At 38.7% G+C, this 19,087-nt stretch overlaps 1 protein-coding gene and 1 pseudogene across 3 annotated transcripts in view; both read right to left on the bottom strand.

The window, feature by feature from the left end:
* RALA (RAS like proto-oncogene A) overlaps positions 1–19,087 on the bottom strand; it is a 73,185-nt gene that overhangs the window by 22,906 nt on the left and 31,192 nt on the right. Inside the window, exon 2 of one of the 3 annotated variants that reach the window (XM_041722159.1) lies at positions 1,679–1,832. The exons of 1 other annotated variant lie outside the window; for it this stretch is intronic. The gene's annotated coding sequence lies outside the window, so the exon portion shown is untranslated. Of the gene's footprint in view, positions 1–1,664; positions 1,833–19,087 lie in introns of all 3 variants that reach the window. One more of the 3 variants, XM_041722160.1, reaches the window with a different exon arrangement.
* LOC121501684 lies at positions 12,809–17,101 on the bottom strand (annotated as a pseudogene).

Below are 19,087 nucleotides of genomic sequence, written 5' to 3' on the forward strand. Positions count from 1 at the left end.
TCTGCCCTCTCTCTGTCTCTCATGAATAAATAAATAAAAAATCTTAAAAAAACAACAAATTTTACTACTCAAAACATTTCTAGTGAACAAAATCTTTTATGAATAAAAGACAAAACTGAGGAAAATGTTTGCAATTCATTTCAAAGAGATAATTTCCGTATATGAAATGTTACTATATATAAGAAATGGGCCAAAAATAGGAATAGTCGGGGATCCCTGGGTGGCGCAGCGGTTTGGCGCCTGCCTTTGGCCCAGGGCGCGATCCTGGAGACCCGGGATCGAATCGCACGTCAGGCTCCCGGTGCATGGAGCCTGCTTCTCCCTCTGCCTGTGTCTCTGCCTCTCTCTCTCTCTCTGTGACTATCATAAATAAAAAAAAAAAAAAAAAAAAAAAAATAGGAATAGTCACAGAAAAGGAAATATAAATGGCTCTAATATGCTCTACTGATAAGAGAAATACAAATAAAATACATTGGGACACTATTGTTTTACCCATCAGGTTGATAAGTTTGCAAAGGTCAGCAAACTATAGCTCCTTTGGCCCACTTTTTGTATGGTCCATGAGCTAACAATGGTTTTATGTTTTTGAAGCCTTATAAACAAAACAAAACAAAGAATATGCAACAGAGAATGTATGTGGCCCACAAGTCTAAAATGTTTACTTCTAGTCCTTTTACAAAGTTTATCTATCCCCGGTGTAAAGAAATAGGCACATTCATTCATTGCAGTGAAGTGTAAACTGAATGCATGGAGTAATCCTAACCACAAAAAACAAGGATGTTCTTTACCCAGTGATACAGAGGGAGCTCCAACATACTGTTAGAGTGGAAAAAAAAAAAAAAAGACACAGACAAGATACAGAACAAGCACAGATGAGGAAAAGGCTTTTTTAGGAATCCACTTGTTTATTACATCAGAAACGATATAAAACAGTGGTTAACAACACGGTTGCCAGTGAGGATGAAAGGAAGTCACTGGTGGATAGAAGTGGGACAGTGGCTTGTAATGTATACCATTTTGTACATTCTGGTTTTTGTATCATGTGTACATATGTTTTAAGAAAAGAACTAGTCATAAAATAATAATATAAGCTTGTTTATTTCTTGCACTCACTTGACACAAGTGCAATTAACTACCTTGTTGGAACTTTCATTCAAATTAGGAATTGGGGGACTGAATCTACATTTTAAATAAAATATGACATCTCCATGTATGTGGATTCATTTCCCTGCCTCAACTAATGAGACAAGAATCCTTGAATTTCAAATGGTTTATTTGGTTTCTCAGTTATCTTCTACCTTTTACTGTTTAATTTTTTCAAAGTGATATCCTAGAATAAGACTACAGAACATATCCGGTTATGGGTGGGTTTCAAGTTTTCAACCTTACTGTTTTTCTGCTTCATTCAGAAACCAGACACCTATACCATGCTCAAAATATTTGTGTGAAATATGAATTCCCTGATTTTTCCTCCCTCCCTGCCTTCCTTCTTTCTCTCTCTCCTTCCACAAAGACAATGTTCTCAGGGCTGGGGGTGTGGAGTCGAACTCCACAGGTCAAGGCCTTGCCGCTGATGTTTAGTGGCTGGGTAGCCACACTGTAGGAGTTTCCTGTGGCTGCTGTAACAAACCGCCACAAACCTATAGTAGCTTCAAACAACATACATTTATTGTCTTACAGTTATGGCTGCCGAAATCCAAAATGAGTCTTAAGGCTCAATCAAGGTGTCAGTTGGGCAGATTCCTTTTGGAGGCTCCAGGGAAGAATCTGTTCTTTGCTTTTTCCAGTTTTTAGAGACTGGCTTTCCTTGGCCCTTAAACGGTCTTAAATCCCTTTGCAAAAAAAAAAAAAAAAAAAATTAAATCCCTTGGCTGAATCATTACAATCCCTGCTTCTGTGGTCATATCGCCTTCTCTTCTACTGTAGTCAAAACCTTCTCTACCTCCCTCTTAAAGCATACTTGTGATTACACTTCAGGCCAAATTCTCTAGAATAAGCATCCCATCTTAAGATCCTTAATTGACTTTTTAAAAAGATTTTTGTTTCGGGGAAGGAGAGAAAAAAGAGTGGAGGGGGGAAAGGGAAAGGAAGAAACAGACTTCCCAGTAAGCAGGAAGCCCAACCTGGGGCTTGATTCCAGGACCCCAGGACTATGACCTGAGCTGAAGGCGGACACTTAACTGACTGAGCCACCCAGGTGCCCCTCAAGAGCCTTAATTTAATCAAGTTCCTTTAGCCATAGAAAGTAACATTCACAGATTCCAGGGATTAGGTATAGATATCTTGGGTTTATTCAGCCTACCACCTACAGAAAGGGGGTCAAGGTGCTTCAGACCACAAATCTTCAATCCAAATTCTGCTCTGTATTTTCAACTTCAAGAAACTTTCTAACAATCAATCAATCTAGCTCTCCAATACTGAATAGAGAATACTCTTACCAAGTAAGATATCAAACACTCTCTGCCCACCAAAACCGAAAATGCTAACAATCTTCATATTTCCAGAGTTCATTATTGTCTTTAGACTTTCCTAATAAAGGCACTTTTATTAGGCTTTAGTCTAAAAAAAATATCAGCTGTAAACTTAATGAGAGATTCCTTGTAATAAAGAGGTTAAATGAAGTATTTACTTCCCCTCCAATTTCAAAACTGCATTAAAGGTTTATGATCACTAAAGTTTAGTTCCTATCAAACCATTACTAATCACAAGTAGGTAGACGTCAAATTAGTGACTCATTCTCAAAAAATTATTTCTTTTCGGGCAGCCCGGGTGGCTAGGCGGTTTACCACCTCCTTCAGCTCGGGGTGTGGTCCTGGAGACCTGGGATCGAGTCCAGCGTCGGGCTCCTTGCATGAAGCCTGCTTCTCCCTCTGCCTGTGTCTCTCTCGAATGAATGAATGAATGAATGAATGAATGAATAAATAAATAAATAAATAAATAAATAAATAAATCTTTTTTAAAAAGTATTTTTTTTTAAAGATTTTATATTCATCCATGAGAGACACACAGAGAAAGGCAGAGAGATAGGCAGAGGGAGAAGTAAGAGATAGGCAGTAGGGAGCCTAATGGGGAACTCAATCCTAGGACTCCGGGATCACGACCTGAGCCTAAGGTTGATGCTCAACCACTGAGCCACCCAGGAGGCCCTGTAAAGTATTTCATACAGACAACTCATCCATGACACTCCCTATCTGCATTAAGAGTATCTGCTCAGTAAAAACAAAAACAAAACAAAACAAAAAAAACCCCACCAGGAATTTAGTATAAAATTAACAATTTTAGAAGAGTTAGAGTATACTTGAGTAAGGAAACAAGATATACTATTCTTTTTTGAAAGGGATTTAAGAGTATTTAGGTTTATACCAGGCACAAATAATACCACTGGTACAATTTTCCAGCCACTTCAGGAATGGGTGAAGGAACTGGTGCACCCAGGTGGTTCAATCAGTTAAGTGGCTGCTTTCAGCTCAGGTCATGATCTCAGGGTCCTGGGATCGAGCCCCACCAACCACTGGGCTCCCTACTCAGCGGGGAGCCTGCTTCTCCCACTCCTCCCTGCTTGTGCACTTTCTCTCGCTATTTCTCAAATAAATAAAATCTTTTTAAAAAATAAAGAACGGGTATTATCAATACTATTTAATGTTTCAGAGAATGTTTCCAATTATCCTCAGAGGTCTAGGTTAACACTGATGAAGTCTTAACAAAGAGACTAAAGGAAATGTAGATTAACTGACCTATCATGTGAATACAGGGCAAAACTTTAAATAAAAAATGTTACCATATAGAATCCAGCACGTTAAAGAATAAACCAAAGTGACCAAGTGGGGTTCAACCAGATATTGCAAGAATAGCTTTATATTTTAGGAGGTCAATATAATTCCTCATATTAATAGATGAAAATAATTGTATTAGTATATTTATAAGGTCTAGAATATTTGATAAAATTCAAAGTCCACTACTTATAAAAACACAATAAAGTAGAAATTTATTGGTACTCACTTAATACAGAAACTGGTGACCTTAAAACTAAACCCTAAAAAAATCTCATCATGCTTCAGGATAAAATAAAAGCATTTCCATTAACGCTTTTGTCAGGAATAAGATAAGAATGCCCAGTACCATCACTCTTTTGCATTGTCCTGGAAGTAGCACCTGATGATATCAGAAAGAGATATAAGGAGTAAATGATCATTAATTGGTAACATTTAAGTCAAAGGAATCAACTGAAAAACTGCTCTAACGAGATTTCAAAGGATAGATGATTCTTAATAACTTTTTGTTATATAAAAAATAGAATTCTTTTTTTTTTTAAGATTTTATTTATTTATGATAGACATAGAGAGAGAGTGAGGCAGAGACACAGGAAGAGGGAGCCCGACGTGGGAATCGATCCCGGGGCTCCAGGATTGCGCCCCGGGCCAAAGGCAGGCGCTAAACTGCTGAGCCACCCAGGGATCCCCCAAAATAGAATTTTTTTCAAAGAACCAGTTAGAATGTACAATGGGAGAAGGGGTCAAAGCAGTTAGATGGTGGGAATGACAATCTTTGCAACAAATGGTCCTAGAACAATTGTATAAACCTTGGGAGGAAAGAACCTCTATGCGTGTCTCACACTACACCAAAAAATTAATTTGACATGTATGAAAGACTCAAATGTTAAGCTAATGTATGAAATTTTCAGAAAATAGGAAAATACCTTTGAGACCCTGAGGGAGAAAAAAGACTTCTTAGAGAAGACACAAAATATATTAAGTACAAAAAAAAAAAAACCCCAAAAAACAAAAAACAACAACTGAAAAACTGAACTATTAAAACTAAAATCCTCTGCTCATCAGAAGAGATTGTTAGGAAAATTAAATGGTAAGCTACAGGCTGGGAAAAAATATTCACAATATATATGTCTGTAAAAGGGCTTGCATCCAGAATAGATAACTCCAACAAATTAATGAAAAAATATAAGCAACCCAATAAAAACTGGGCATAATACTTGAGCTTCATAAATACTTCATAAAAGGTATTTCTTTGGCCAAAAAGTTCATAATAAGTTGCTCCACATCAGACGGAAATTCAAATTAAAGTGACAAGGATATCCTACTTCATGCCCACTAGAAGTTAAAGTTAAAAAGACAATATTGAATGTAGGCAAGGATGTTGAACTATGAGAACTCTTATGCTTTGCTGATGGAAGTATAAGAATGGTACAATCGGGGATCCCTCAGCGGCTCAGCGGTTTAGCGCCTGCCTTTGGCCCAGGGCATGATCCTGGAGTCCCAGGATCCAGTCCCACATCAGGCTCCCTGCATGGAGCCTGTTTCTCCCTCTGCCTGTGTCTCTGCCTCTCTCTATCTCTCTCTCTTTCTCTCTCTGTGTCTCATGAATAAATAAAATCTTAAAAAAAAAAAAAGAATGGCACATTTTCAAAAGTGGCTATTTCTCAAAAAGCTAAACATACACATATCCTACGACCCAAAGTTCTACTCCTACAATTAGATACGTGACATGAAGACATATGTCCACAAAGACTTGTACAAGAATGTTCAGTTTTATTCACAGTAGCCAAAACGGGAAACAACCAAATGTCTAACGATTTTTTAAAAAAGTTTATATATAAAATGGAAGAAAAGCCTGAATTTACAACAGCTTTCACAAAGGGTACATAACAGAATAAGATTAACAAAATGGTCTTAGATATACATGAGAATTTAATAATGTACCTAGGTAACTTTATAAAGGGTGACTCAAATAAATGAAAATAAGATCCTGTTTTGGGGGCAAGAAGATTGTATGTTGGTAAAGGCACAAAATCTGGTAATGAAAAAGACTACTATTTCTTTAATATATAAGAATTTATTAAAAAAAAAAAAAAGACCACTAAATCAAGAGACAAAGGACCTGATTTAGGAGTCCTCCGATCTATGTCCTAGAGTTTTCTTTACCCTTAATTTTGTGAAGATATGGGGGCCTGGGTGGCTCAGGTGGTTAAGCATCTGCGTTCAGCTCAGGTCATGATCTCTGGGTGCTGGGAGTGAGCCTCATGTCAGGCTCAATCAATCAATCTTTAAAAAAAATTGTGAAGATAATTTCTGATGTTGAAACCTGGCTTTAACTTTTCTTCAAAGGCAGTTTGGTTTAAATACAATAGAATCACCTTTTTAATGAATTTGGATAAATGTATAGTCATGTAACCAACCACAATCAAGATACGTAACATTTCCATTCCCCCAAAAAGGTTCCTCTTACCCCTTTGCAGTCATGCTTCCCTTCTGACCCCATCCCCTGGCAGCCACTGATCCAACTTTAGTTCCTATCACCTTTTCCAGAACGTTATATAAATGGACCATATTATACATATAGACTTCTGTGCCTGGTTTCTTTTTCTTAGCTATGGTTTTTGAGATACATCCATATTGTTACATGTACCAGTAGTGCATACATCTTTTTTTAATGTTGGATGGTACTCAATTGTCTGGAAGTAGCACAATTTGCTTCTCCATCTACATTTATTTGGGTTGTTTCCATTTAAAATATGTTAAAGATTAAGAAGCTATAAACATACAAGTTTGTGTGTGTGCGCGCATATATGTGTATGTGTGTGTGTTTCCACTTCTCTTGGGTTAATATCTAGGAAAGAGACTGCTAAACTGCATGGTAATTTCATGTTTAAATATGTTTTCCAAGTTGCTATGCCCTTCTCCATTTCCACTAACATGTATATGATTTTTAGTTGCTTTCTATCCGGGAACTGTCAGTCTAATAGTTTGAGTAACAGTATTTCACTGTGGTTATAATTTTCCTAAAAACTAATCATACTGAGCATCTTTTCATGTGGTTGTCTACCATCTATATGTCTTTGGTGTTCAAATCTTTTGCCCATTTTTAAAAATTGGGTTTTTGTTTTTTCAGTGAGTTTGAGTTGTAAGAGTTCTCTATATTTTCTTGTATAAAAGCCCTTATAAGAAATATTTTCTATCTGTAGCTTATCTTTTCATTTTCCTTACCTGTTTTTTGAAGAGAAGAAGCTTTCAATTTTGATGAAGTCCAATCATATTTTTTTTATTTCATACTTTTGGAATTCCAATAAATCTATGACAAATTTTAAATGACAAGAGAAACTACTGTTTTGAATATTTATAAGCAAAACCTTATTAATTAGTCATTATGAAAAAGAGAAGGTGGAAGAAGTCCAGGTGAAATAATAAATAACATTAGTAGTAACTGACACCCTAAACTCATAGGAGATCTTCATTTTAAAGTATACAATCAACATCCAAGTTAGAAAGTCCCTGAGGCACTGTTTTATTTTTGAAATGTAACAACATAATATTTTCCAATTCAAGCTGCACTGAATAAGGAGGATACAAAATTACAATAAAGACTGAACTAAGGAAAATAATACTGTTATAAGGGTACAGTAGCTGGAAACTGCTTAAAGATGGTCTAACATTTTGCCTTGTCGCATAAATTTATATGACTTGCCAAACATGAGAGATATCAAATTACACCCTTAAAATCACGAAGGCTCGAATTACTTTATCTCCCTGGGTCTCTGCTCATTTGCAAAGCCAAAGTTAACATGAACAAAACAGCATTATGTAAGATGTCTAATATGGTAAGTATAGGAAATAAACATTCATCTTTTTAGAAGATCCTACCTTTATATGCAGCATATATTCAGCCCAGGGCAAAATTACTAACAGCACCACAAAGGTAAAGCCCTTGCAGCAGTTAAAACTAACAAAAATTCTCTAGAACAAATGAGGAAGGGTGAGACTTGAAAGACAAAGCATTAGCTGACTAGGTGACTCCCAGAGCGAGAGTGAGAGATGAAGCCAGAAGTAAAAAGGGACAGAAACAGAACTTTATGTACTAGGGATTTAGATTCCTGTCCTCCAAGCAGTGGAGACCCACCAGGAGTTTTGAAGCGAGAGACTATGACTCAGAGGCAGGCAGATGGCTGGAAGGCTACAGGCCCACGTGGACTTGACTGTGGACCAGGGAGAGGGTGTGGATGGATTCAAGAGACACTCAATATGGGGACAGATTAGATATGAGAGGTGAAGGAAAGGAAAAGTTCAACCCAAACCACCCAACTTTCTGCTTAGAATGGACATGGGTAAGAAAAAAGAAGAGGAACAAGCAGCTTTTTGTGGTGGGGAGGGGTAGGTGGTGAGAATTCATGAAAGGAAATTATGGAAATCAATACTGATCTTTTAATAGATCAAAATAATTTAAAATAAGAATCTAAGTATAGCCCAAATATAAGTGTTTTTTCCACCCTGGCCTCAGTGGTTTTGTTACCACTTCATGACTTGATTCAGTAATGCTGAGAAATAAATAACAGGGTGGAACCCGAAAGGTAAAAGAGTAAAATAGCTGTAAATCACTATCTACAGCTATTTTAACATCTGTCTTTGAACACCTAAATGTGCTTCTGAAATAAGATTATGTAGTTTATTAGGAAAACAGCAAATAATTATTATAAAGAATATACATATTGCTTCTGTATTCCTATGCTAACTCTGGAAGGATACACAACAGAAAGTAATCATTTGAATTTTGAACCATGAGAATGTTACTTATCTGAAAATTAAATACATTAAGTGTTATTTACTGAATTTACCAGCTACAAAATTGGATAAAAAAATAATATTCAGAGCCTGGATGCTTAACAGCTCTAACAAAAAAGTATAATTTGGGCAACTTATATTTGCTTTAGGTTCTACTGTGTGTGAGCTATAAATTAAATATATATGTGTGTGTGTGTGTATAAATATAAATATAAATAATATACACTGTTATAGTTTCTCTTGTTTATAGATTTATGAACTTCATACTGTCTATGGAAGCTTTGCTAATTTAAAAAATGCAACCAGAAAAAATAATTGAACTAATTATATCTAAATGATCCTGCTTAAAAATTGTTCAACTAAATAAGACTTATATCAAACCTTGGTATTAGAGGGGTGCCTGGGTGGCATGGTCAGGTGACCAACTCTTGGTTTTGGCTCCAGTCATGATCTTGGGGTTATAGGATTGCGCCAGGGTCAAGCTCTGTACTCAGTGCAGAGTCTGCTTGAGTTTTTCTTTCTCTAGCCCTCTGTCCCTCTCCCCCTATATGCGCATGCTCTCTTGCTCTCTCTCTCTGAAATAAATTTCAAAAAAAAAAAAAAAAACCCTAGATATTAGAAGAAATACTGACAAAAAGTTTAACAGTAAACAGTCATTAGCACATGAAATATTTTTAAGGAATTTAAGTTCACATGAAGACATCTGTTAAATTCCACTTCTTAATGCATGTTTCATTAGTAAGTTAGCTCTCTGTGTAAAGTGGCTTCTCTCATCTTTTGGCTTATTTTTGGATTTCCTTCCTGTTTTTTCCTATGCCCATCTTCTGAGCCAACATATAATTACTGAGGGTCAGGTCCCATGCTAAGGCATGGGGTGGGGGGCAGTAGTGGGTGGGCACAAAGATAAGCAAGTCTGGATCCCTGACTTCAAGGATCTCACAATCAAGTACTGAGACACCATAGGAAGAGGTTATAAACACACAAGTTTGCCTTCTGCATCCCTTTCCACTTAAGTCATACTTGTTCTTCTGGGTTGTTCTATTGATTTCCTGGCTATAATTCTTAATGGCTATTTAGTATGTCATTCTGTAGATGTATTATAGAAGCTTACTTACCAAGACCTGTAATATAAAATGTTATAGCCGGTTAGAATTATTCAGTGTAACGATCAATGACCATCTATTTCTACATTTAAAATGCTTTCATGAGGTAGACTCCAAGAAACAGATGAATGAATGGACTGTTTAAGGTTTAGCAGACATAATATTAAACTCCTTTTCAATAGGACTGTATAATTAACTGTTCACAACATTCATATTAAGCAATCAGAATTCTTTTAAAAAAATCTGCTTTTATATCAGAAAAAAGATCTCATGGTTATTTCTATTCCATCTTTGATTACATGAAAAGGGTGAATATTTTTTCCATTTACTTAGTTATTTTGTGAATTGTTAATTCACATCCTATACTAATCTGGCAATAATAGCATACTACATTTTATTTAATTTCAAGTCACCACTGGCTAGGCTTTCTTCCTCTAGCTTCCTCAGTCCAGCAAAGCAGGTTTTTCTGGTGGTGACTAGATCTCCTTCCCATGACAGATCTGGAGACTTCACGTTCACTGGCATTTTTACAGAGGAGCTCACTTCAAGGTTCATAGGCAAGGAACAGGTTGCCAGGTTAGATTCTTCTCCAAAAACCAAAACAAGCAGAGGTTTACCTTCAGTCACTAACACTCACTGGAACTCCCAGTCCTTCTCAAAATGAGAGTTTAAAAAGAAACTTTTTTCAAAAGTAGATTTCCAAAATTAGCACAGGAACCAATGTTACTGCAACCCTTGTATGGGCTGGTATGTGGGTAGGATATCCAGTTAGCTCTTAATATACACATATATAATACCTTGTCCTATCATCTCTTCTGCTCTGTTCCTACTGCCTCAGCTTAAAGTCTCTTCAGCAATCTATGGGGAAGAAGAGATTCCACTTGCAGCTTTCCTCATGGGTACGCTGGCCTGGGGCTTCCTCTATCCTGGTTCACCCATCAATGCCATCTGCTTTCTGTCTTCTAAAACCTGGAAAGCCTCTGCTTTGCTGATGGTCACTCCATCTGTTCTCATTCTCAATGCTGTTATGAATTTACAAACTTCTGTCTGTAAATTTTATTTTCCTCTGTCTTTTCACTGGGAGCTGGAGATATAGATGAGTGAGTCTATGGCTTTCACTACAACCTGAGTTAAAATCCTCAGTTGGCTTATTTGAAATTCCAAAATATTTCAAATTCAGGAATTATGAAAATCTCAAAGTCATCTAATTAAAATTAGCCTCAGTCTTAAAAGATCATGTATTTATTTACTTATTTGAGAGAGAGCAATTGAGAGTGCACGAGTTAGGGTGTTGGGGGTGGGGGGAGAGGCAGGAGAAGGACAAACAGAGTCCCCACTGAACAGGGAATGATCCCTGGGCCCTGACACGGAGCTCAATCCCAGAACCCCGGGATCATGACCTGAGCCAAAGGCAGATAACCAACTGAGCCACCCAGGCACCCCAAATCAGCCTCAGTTTTAAAGAAAACAATTATTCAGTACCAATTTTAAGACTAAATAGGTTTTCTGAAATGAGTGGCCAAATCATCATAAATAAGGAAAAAGTTAAGATTAGACAATATCTGGCACAGAAAAGGAGTAGGAGTGAGGCACAAGCGGGAGAAAAGAGAAAGGAGAGCCAGTAGTCTTCACTGCTATAGAGAAGTGAAGTGATTTTTTTTTTTTTAATGTTTTCTTCATAGCACTGAGACAGGTTGGCTAAAAGTAAGAATTTATAAGGGCCATAGTGATCAGTCATGCTCTGCAAATTAAGTACTGAAACTATTTTTATAAACCAGGAATTTATTTTTTAAAAAGATTTTATTTATTTGGGGGGGGGGGAGAGAGCACGCACGTACAAGTGGGCAGAGGGGGAGAGGGAGAAGCAGACTCCCTGCTGAGCAGGGAGCCCAATGTGGGGTTTGATCCTGGACTCAGGATCATAACCTGAGCTGAAGGGAGATGCTTAACAGCTTGAGCCACCCAGGCACCCCATGAAACAGGACAGATGAACTCTACAGCAATAAAGAGAAATTCCCTTTGTACCAACAAACCTCTACTATAGTCTTTAATTGATCACTTGCTGAGTTTCTATTTTATGGAAATGTGGTTGAATAGCCAATGCTTTTTATTTTTTGGGGCGGGGGGACTATAGAACTTTATTATAACAGAGAAACCAGGCTGTAATAAGTCTACATGATTGGAGCAGACGGTGGTGATCTTTCCAAAGGGTGAAGCCTGAGTCCAGCCGTCAGCACACACAGGTTAAAATCAAAGCCCAGATACTCCTCTGCCCTGGTGCTGCCCTGCCCTGCCTGCTGCTGATGTGAGATGAGAGACTCAACTACTGCACTGAATGGAGGAAGAGGTCCAACCAGGCAGAGGGAGCATCCCGACAGGAGACAATCACTGAAGAGGATGCTGAACTAACCCCTATAGGCTGGGGTTGATGGTCAATCGAGCAGTAGAACAGGATGAAAATTGAGGTTAGTTATAAACCTCTGTGCCAAAGGGAAAGAACAGCAACGCGAAGGGAGAAGAGAAGAACATTAAAATGCCCAAAAGCATTAAACAGCAGAGCTTTTTCTTTTTCTTAAATAAGACAGGAAACAGCATCTTTTATTTCCCTGGCTGCAGCGGCAGCACGCTTGCTGGTTTTCATGAAACAGATTTCTGTAACGAGGTGTGTGGATAAGCTTGCTCAATCACGAGCGGACAAACACGAGGCTGCCTGCTAATGTTAGAGCCAGGTCTTCCCGCAACGCCTCTCGTAGGTGCTATTCTCATGCTGGATCTACAGAGGTGTCCCCAACACCATAATGTGCTGCAGTTAAAGCTTCTGGAACTTCACAATGGCATGATCGATGGGGTTTTTTGGGCCATGTCTTTCTTGTAAGCTCTTCTGGAATAGCTGGAGTTAAAGGATGAGCAGGAGCTTGGTTTTGAGCCACAAAGTTCAGACACCCACCACAGATGCCTCTGCCCTATTTCACTACATGTTCTTTTCTGAGAAACTTATTCAGTGGTTGAGTGTTTAAGTACTGTGGTTGAAAGAATGACCTGCTTGCCACCATCCACCCTCCTTCTTCTTCCGTGTGAATCTCACAACAGTGGAGGCTGTAGACAGGAAGGTCGGCTCTGGTCCCTCTCCCAGGGAAATTACTCAGTGACCTGGAGAAAGGCTTGGGCAAGGAAGCCCCTTGCCGCGGGGGTGTGTCCATCCTTTGTCATGCAGATGAAGAACTCCTTGGCCTCTCCACCAGCTCAAGCTTTAGTCCCCTGAAATAGAACATGGCAGTCATGGCAGTGCAGTCAGTGATGTGCTGCTGCCGGTGTGGAAGGAGCCCTCCCTTCTTGAGGCTGGAGACCAGCTGAGTCCACATGATCGGGACTTGGTCAGCCAAGCCTTTTACTTCCTGCCACCGCTGTTTTTGTAGGTCAGGGCTGGTCAGGGTGGTCGAGGCAATCTGGCCTCCACTGATTGGGAAGGGCTGGAATACATGGGACAGATCAAGATCTTCAACTGTGACTCCACCCTTCTGGCTTCATCAGCATCTTTGCTGACCACAGTGAAGGCTCCCATGTGCTCACCAGACAGGCCCATGATCTTGGCATAGGACTGGCAGGGACCAACATTAATGCCGTTCCACGAAGTGGCATACAGTCCAGGCATCTTTGTTGCCATCACTGTTGGCAAAGCCTTGGGAGGCCATGTCAAAGAACGTCAAGAGACTGTTCCTTTTCATCACTGTTGCCACTTCCTTCTACGGCTCATGGCGAGGGTCCACTCCCATGGGGCAGTGGGCTCAGACAGGAAAGCAGGAGAAAATGTTGTGGCATTTTCAAAATGTCCTCCACAGAGCCTGTAAAGTCAAAGCTGCAAGTCTTGGGGTTATTGTATCAATTAATCTTGTGGCTGCATGCCAGCATCCCTGAAGATGGGTGCGTGATTTCCCCAGGGTGGTTTGGACAGAAAGACACCTCGGCTGAACTTAAAAAAACCTTTGCAGAAAATTGGCTCCAGTCCTCAGGCCCTAGTTGCAGAAATAGTCTGCAGGGTGACATATCTGCTGCTTTTCAACCTTTAGTTGTTCTCTCCTGGGGCTAGTTTTGGAGCTGCCTTACAAAATTCAGCAAGTCTCACAATGGGTAGGTATTCTTTGTCCATACTGTTTGCAGCAGTCTGGGCTTCTGCCTTCTGGATGCTGGGGAGCACATAGGCTTTCCATTATCATCTCGGTAGGCACCAACTCCCAGATTCATCTTTTTTCTGTTGGTGTCTCTCTTAAAGACTTTGGGGACTCCCAGGATGGGATTTGAAGACCCTATTTCCACAAGGGTCCACCATGAGCTGGATCTGGAGGAGGCTGCAGAGCGAGACCTGGGTGGAAGGCCGTACTGAACCCAGACAGCATGTGGGGCGGTCAGAGTGCAGTAGGGCTATGCTGGATGAAGAGAAGGCAGCAGGTAGCTGCAGGGCAGAGGGGAGGGCCAGCAGCCAATTCTTTACGGCCAATTCTTTTTAAATAATAACAGGGAGTCATTCAAAACACAGAAAGAAAGAAAGAAAATGTAAACTGGTAACCTCTGAAATTCTGACTTGATATTATACATGGCACCAGGAATCCATCTAATCACATTAAGCTTTTGGTATGTGCTCTATGATGCTTACTGTGTAAGTAAGGCACAGCAAAAAGAAAAGAGATATCACTGTTTTTAATTTTTAAAAAAATTCTTTTTTAAAAATTCTAACAGTGAATATAAGAAATATCCAATCTGAACTTAGGTTTAATAACAACTTGAGTATTTATCAACTAAATTTTCCATTGCAAATCTGTTTACTACAGACTCATTTCCGAGGGTTATCGCAAATGCTGTTGAGTACTCTTTTTTTTTTTCTTTAAAGATTTTATTCATTTATTCATGAGAGACACACAGAAAGAGAGACACAGACAAGGGATAGGGACAGGCAGGCTTCCTGTGGGGAGCCCAACTCAGGACTTGATCCCAGGACCCCAGGATCACTCCCTGAACCAAAAGCAGACACTCAACCGCTGAGCCACCCAGTCGCCCCTGTTAAGTACTCTTAGTGTTATCATTAGCGTTGATCACCCTCCTGTGCACACGTACGTGCGTGTGCATGCACACATGCATACACACTGGTGAGACATGAGCTCCTCATTCACTCAGTTTTTCATGATGATTATAAAAAGTAACATGTACTCATCATATAAAACTTGGGAGAGTAAAGGGACAAGGGGAAAGTTTACCTGTGTGGTCCTATTACCTAAGGTTAATATTTTTAAATTTTTATGTTCTTCTAGGACTATCTTACAGAGCATTCAGCCAAACATGGTTCAAGAAGCTGGGAGAGGGGCACCTGGGATGAAGCCCTGTGTGGGGCTCCTTGCTCAGATGGGAGTCTGCCTCTTTTTTTCCTACTCGGCCTGCTTGTGCTCTCTCTCTCTCTCTGTCAAATAAATAAAATCTTAAAAAAAAAAAAAAAAGAAAGAAAGAAAGAAGCTGGGAGAAAAATTCCAAGGAAAGTAGGAAAAAGGGGGGGGGAAAGGACAATTAAAAAAATACCTGGAGATAAGACAATAACATTGGAGGAAAATATTTTCATCTATTGAGTATTTATATTAGACATTTTTTCAACTACTTGATTAATCTCGAGACTATTAAAGGACATTAAAACCATTACCCACATTTTACAGCTCAGTCACACAGAGTTTTAACAGGTGTCCAAAGTCACACTGCTGGTATGAATCTAGGACTTTAAAAAATATAGATCCTAAGTGTTTACCATCTAAACTTTACTATCATTATGGAAGAAACTGGCAAGAATGACCTCTCCACAAGGCTTGAGCCCGAGACAGTTTTTGTTTGTTTTATATGTACTCTATGATGATTTTATTTATTCATTTGAGACAGATTTTATTTATTCATTTGAGAGAGAGAGACAGAGAGAGCAAGAGCATGAGTGGAGGGTGGCAGAGGGGGAGGGAGAAGGAGAAAGAATCTGAAGCGGACTTTGCACTGAGCACAGAGCCCAATGTGGGGCTTGGGGCCTGACCCAACAATGGCAAGATCATAACCTGAGCCAAAATCATGAGTCAGAATCCACTGAACCACCTAGGTGCCCTGGGATCCAGACAGTTTTAAAGGTAATTTCTCTTAAACATGAAAAGATAATTCTCATGGGTAGCAGAGAAAAGCTACCCAAAACATTTCATTTGGGTAATAAAAGTCAGTGGTACCAAAATAGCAATAATCATACAAAAAAAAAAAAGTCTCATTACAAGTTCACTAATAAAGAGACATATCATAAAACACAAATACTTGGATTTTACCTCTTAGTAAAGAAGAACACATTACAGTTAAGTATGGTTTTCTTTTTCCAGCTAAATGTGTTTTATCCCAGAAATATTAACAGCTTAATATTAAGAATGCTAGAATACAATAAATAAAATATGGTCACATGAATAAGCCAAATGCGAAAACCCATGTAATCAACAGAAGAGAGAAGAAGGCATTAGGTAAAATTCAAAATATATTAAAATGAGAACATTAAATATGTGCACCTAAATTCAAACTGGGGGTTAGAAGCAAAGTTGCAGCGTCTCATTATCATGTAAGACTCACAGGCTTCAGTATAGAGGACAATCTGATAATCAGAGAGAACATCTGGAAGGTCCAACCCCCTCAGAAAGTGAGATTTACCTAGGGACCTCATCCAATACAATATCCCCTTCAGTATACTAGCCTATTTCTTCCAATTTTACACGTGATATGGTTTAACAAGTTATTTTCATTCTTACCTCAAAGTTTCACTGTGAGATGTTAAGTAAATAGAATGTCACTGAAAACTCACAGAAGGAAGTCTTAAAATAGTCTAATCTTCTCATCTTTCATAAAAAGAAAGAAGAATTAAGTCACTTGCAAGAAATTCCGCAGAAAGTTGTGGCAGAGGTAAAACTGGAACTGACCCAGGATCCCAGGATGGTATGAACCAGCAGAAACTATGTGTCTGTGTCAGTGTGGTTAGAGCAGACACGAAATCACTGCGTATTCACAAATGACTTTTGAAGCCAGTATTCTAATCCTCATTTTTTCACTCTATCCCAAAACCCAGGGTTCAGGTTAAGGGATGGGCTGAGCGTGTTTACCAGGAACTGGTACCTACTTCTGGGCTTCCACAGCCACCAATCCATCATACTGGAGGGCTGAGTTCAACTAACCTCCTGAAGAACTGGTTTCATATGCTCTCTAGTAGTTTCGTGTTAAGCCAGGTGTTGAAAAACACGGGCAGTGACAGGTGCTGTATGAAGACAAAGAAACTTTTAATAATAAACTCTCTTTTTCAACAAAGCATTCCAGTTGCCAGAAAACTGGCTGCTGCTCATAAATTACCTTTATCCTTTCTGGGTTCTTGCCATCTCTTGCTGACATCAAGAATCAGTAGTGCCTTACAGAGAATCATATCTAACCAAAATTAGTGAACATTGACTCAAAGTTTGAAAGGAAGAAAAATAAAATACTAAAACCTCTCACATGCCCTTTTTTTTCTTAAGACTTCATACTGAAAAACAGTAAGGATGAATACATGAAGCCTGTTATTTTATTCCAGTAGACTAAATTCTTAAGCCTAAATATAGTTGTTATTCTCATAAATCCAAGAAGCAGAAGCAGGAAAATTCAGTTAGTTCTGAACTCTGAATTGCTAGTTATATTTCAGTAGATGGGATGCAACTATAACGTACAAAGCCTGGGAAAAATTAAAGTACTGGAAGAAGAGCTTTGACCCTGCCACCCCAAAAAACTATATATTAACTAAAATACCAAAGCGACTGATACAAAGCCCCTTACTGTTAATACTGCCTGCCTTTTTATGCTACCACACTTATCACATTAAAAGGGAAATTAGTTTGACGTGGGTTAGTTAAAATTTTCAAAGACTCCATAGTGCTCTAAGGTTAAAATCTAAGTTCTGTAATACTTGTCTCCTTTTGTCATCTGCCCCTGATCATTCCTTTTATACACTTCTCCCCTTAAACCTTATGTATCTTGACCCTCTGCATTTTTCAGTTTCTACTAGTGAAGTATGTGTGGACATTGAGTTAAATGGATAACAAAGTGGGTTGTTGGTAGTTGAACAATGGTACCAAGGAAAGACAAAAGACTCTATAGAAACTGGCATGACATAAGGACTTAAAGAAGTAGAAGGTATACCTGGAGTTTACAATGATCACATTTTCTGAATGCTATGTTGAGACCTACACACCATTTTTTAGTAAGAAGAATAAAATGGAGGCTATAGTATGAAGAAAAAATTAAGGAATAAGAAAGAAAAATTTTAGATACAAAAGTTTACTGTGGGGGCACCTGGGTAGCTCAGTCGGTTAAGTGTTCCCTTCAGGTCAGGTCATGATCCTGGGGGTCCTGGGATCGAGCCCAACACTGAGCTCTCTGCTTCTCCCTCTCGCTCCACCTATGCTAGTGCTCCCTCTCTGGCTCACACTATCTCTCAAATAAATAAAATCTTTAAAAAAAAAGTTTATAGTGTTATTCTATAAAATTTTAAAAATTTTATTTGTAACAGCTTTATTGAGGTATAACATATAATAAACTGGACCTATTTAAAAATCTGACCCATTGAAATCTCCCCTTCTATTGCCACTTTCCTTAATACATTGAATTAGATATATTTTCTATATAGACTAATTAGCATTTTCTAGAGTTTCTAGAATTATGCAGTATGTATCCCTCAGGCTTCTTTCACTCCACATAGTTCTGAGATGTATCCCTGTTGTTGCCTGTATCAGCAACCCTTCTTTTCCTTCTATTAAGCCTAGGACTCCACTGTATGGATACACTACAACTAGCTTATCCATTCACCTGCTGGTGGAAAAGTGGGTTCTTCAGTTTTTGACACCTGTTGACAAAGGTGCAAAAGGCAATGCAGTAAAAGAAAGGATGGTCTGATCCGGGAGACCCGGGATCGAATCCCACATCAGGCTCCCGGTGCATGGAGCCTGCTTCTCCCTCTGCCTATGTCTCTCTCTCTGTGACTATCATAAATAAATAAATAAATAAATAAATAAATAAATAAATAAATAAATAAAAAAGAAAGGATGGTCTTTTCAACAATGATATTGGAACCATTACGATATCCATATGTAAAAAAAAAAAAAAAAAAAAAGGTAAGTACCCATACAAAAGTTACCTCAAATTGGACCATTCTTTTTTTTGTTTTTTAAAAAGATTTTATTTATTTATTTATTTGTTTTTTTTAAAAGATTTTATTTATTTATTCATGAGAGACACAGAAAGAGAGGCAGAGACACAGGCAGAGGGAAGAGAAGCAAGCTCCCTGTAAGGAGCCCGATGCAGGACTTGATCCCAGGAATCCAGGATCAGGGCCTGGGCCAAAGGCAG

Source organism: Vulpes lagopus, chromosome 11 (genome assembly GCF_018345385.1).
Source record: "Vulpes lagopus strain Blue_001 chromosome 11, ASM1834538v1, whole genome shotgun sequence".
Lineage (NCBI taxonomy): Eukaryota > Metazoa > Chordata > Mammalia > Carnivora > Canidae > Vulpes > Vulpes lagopus.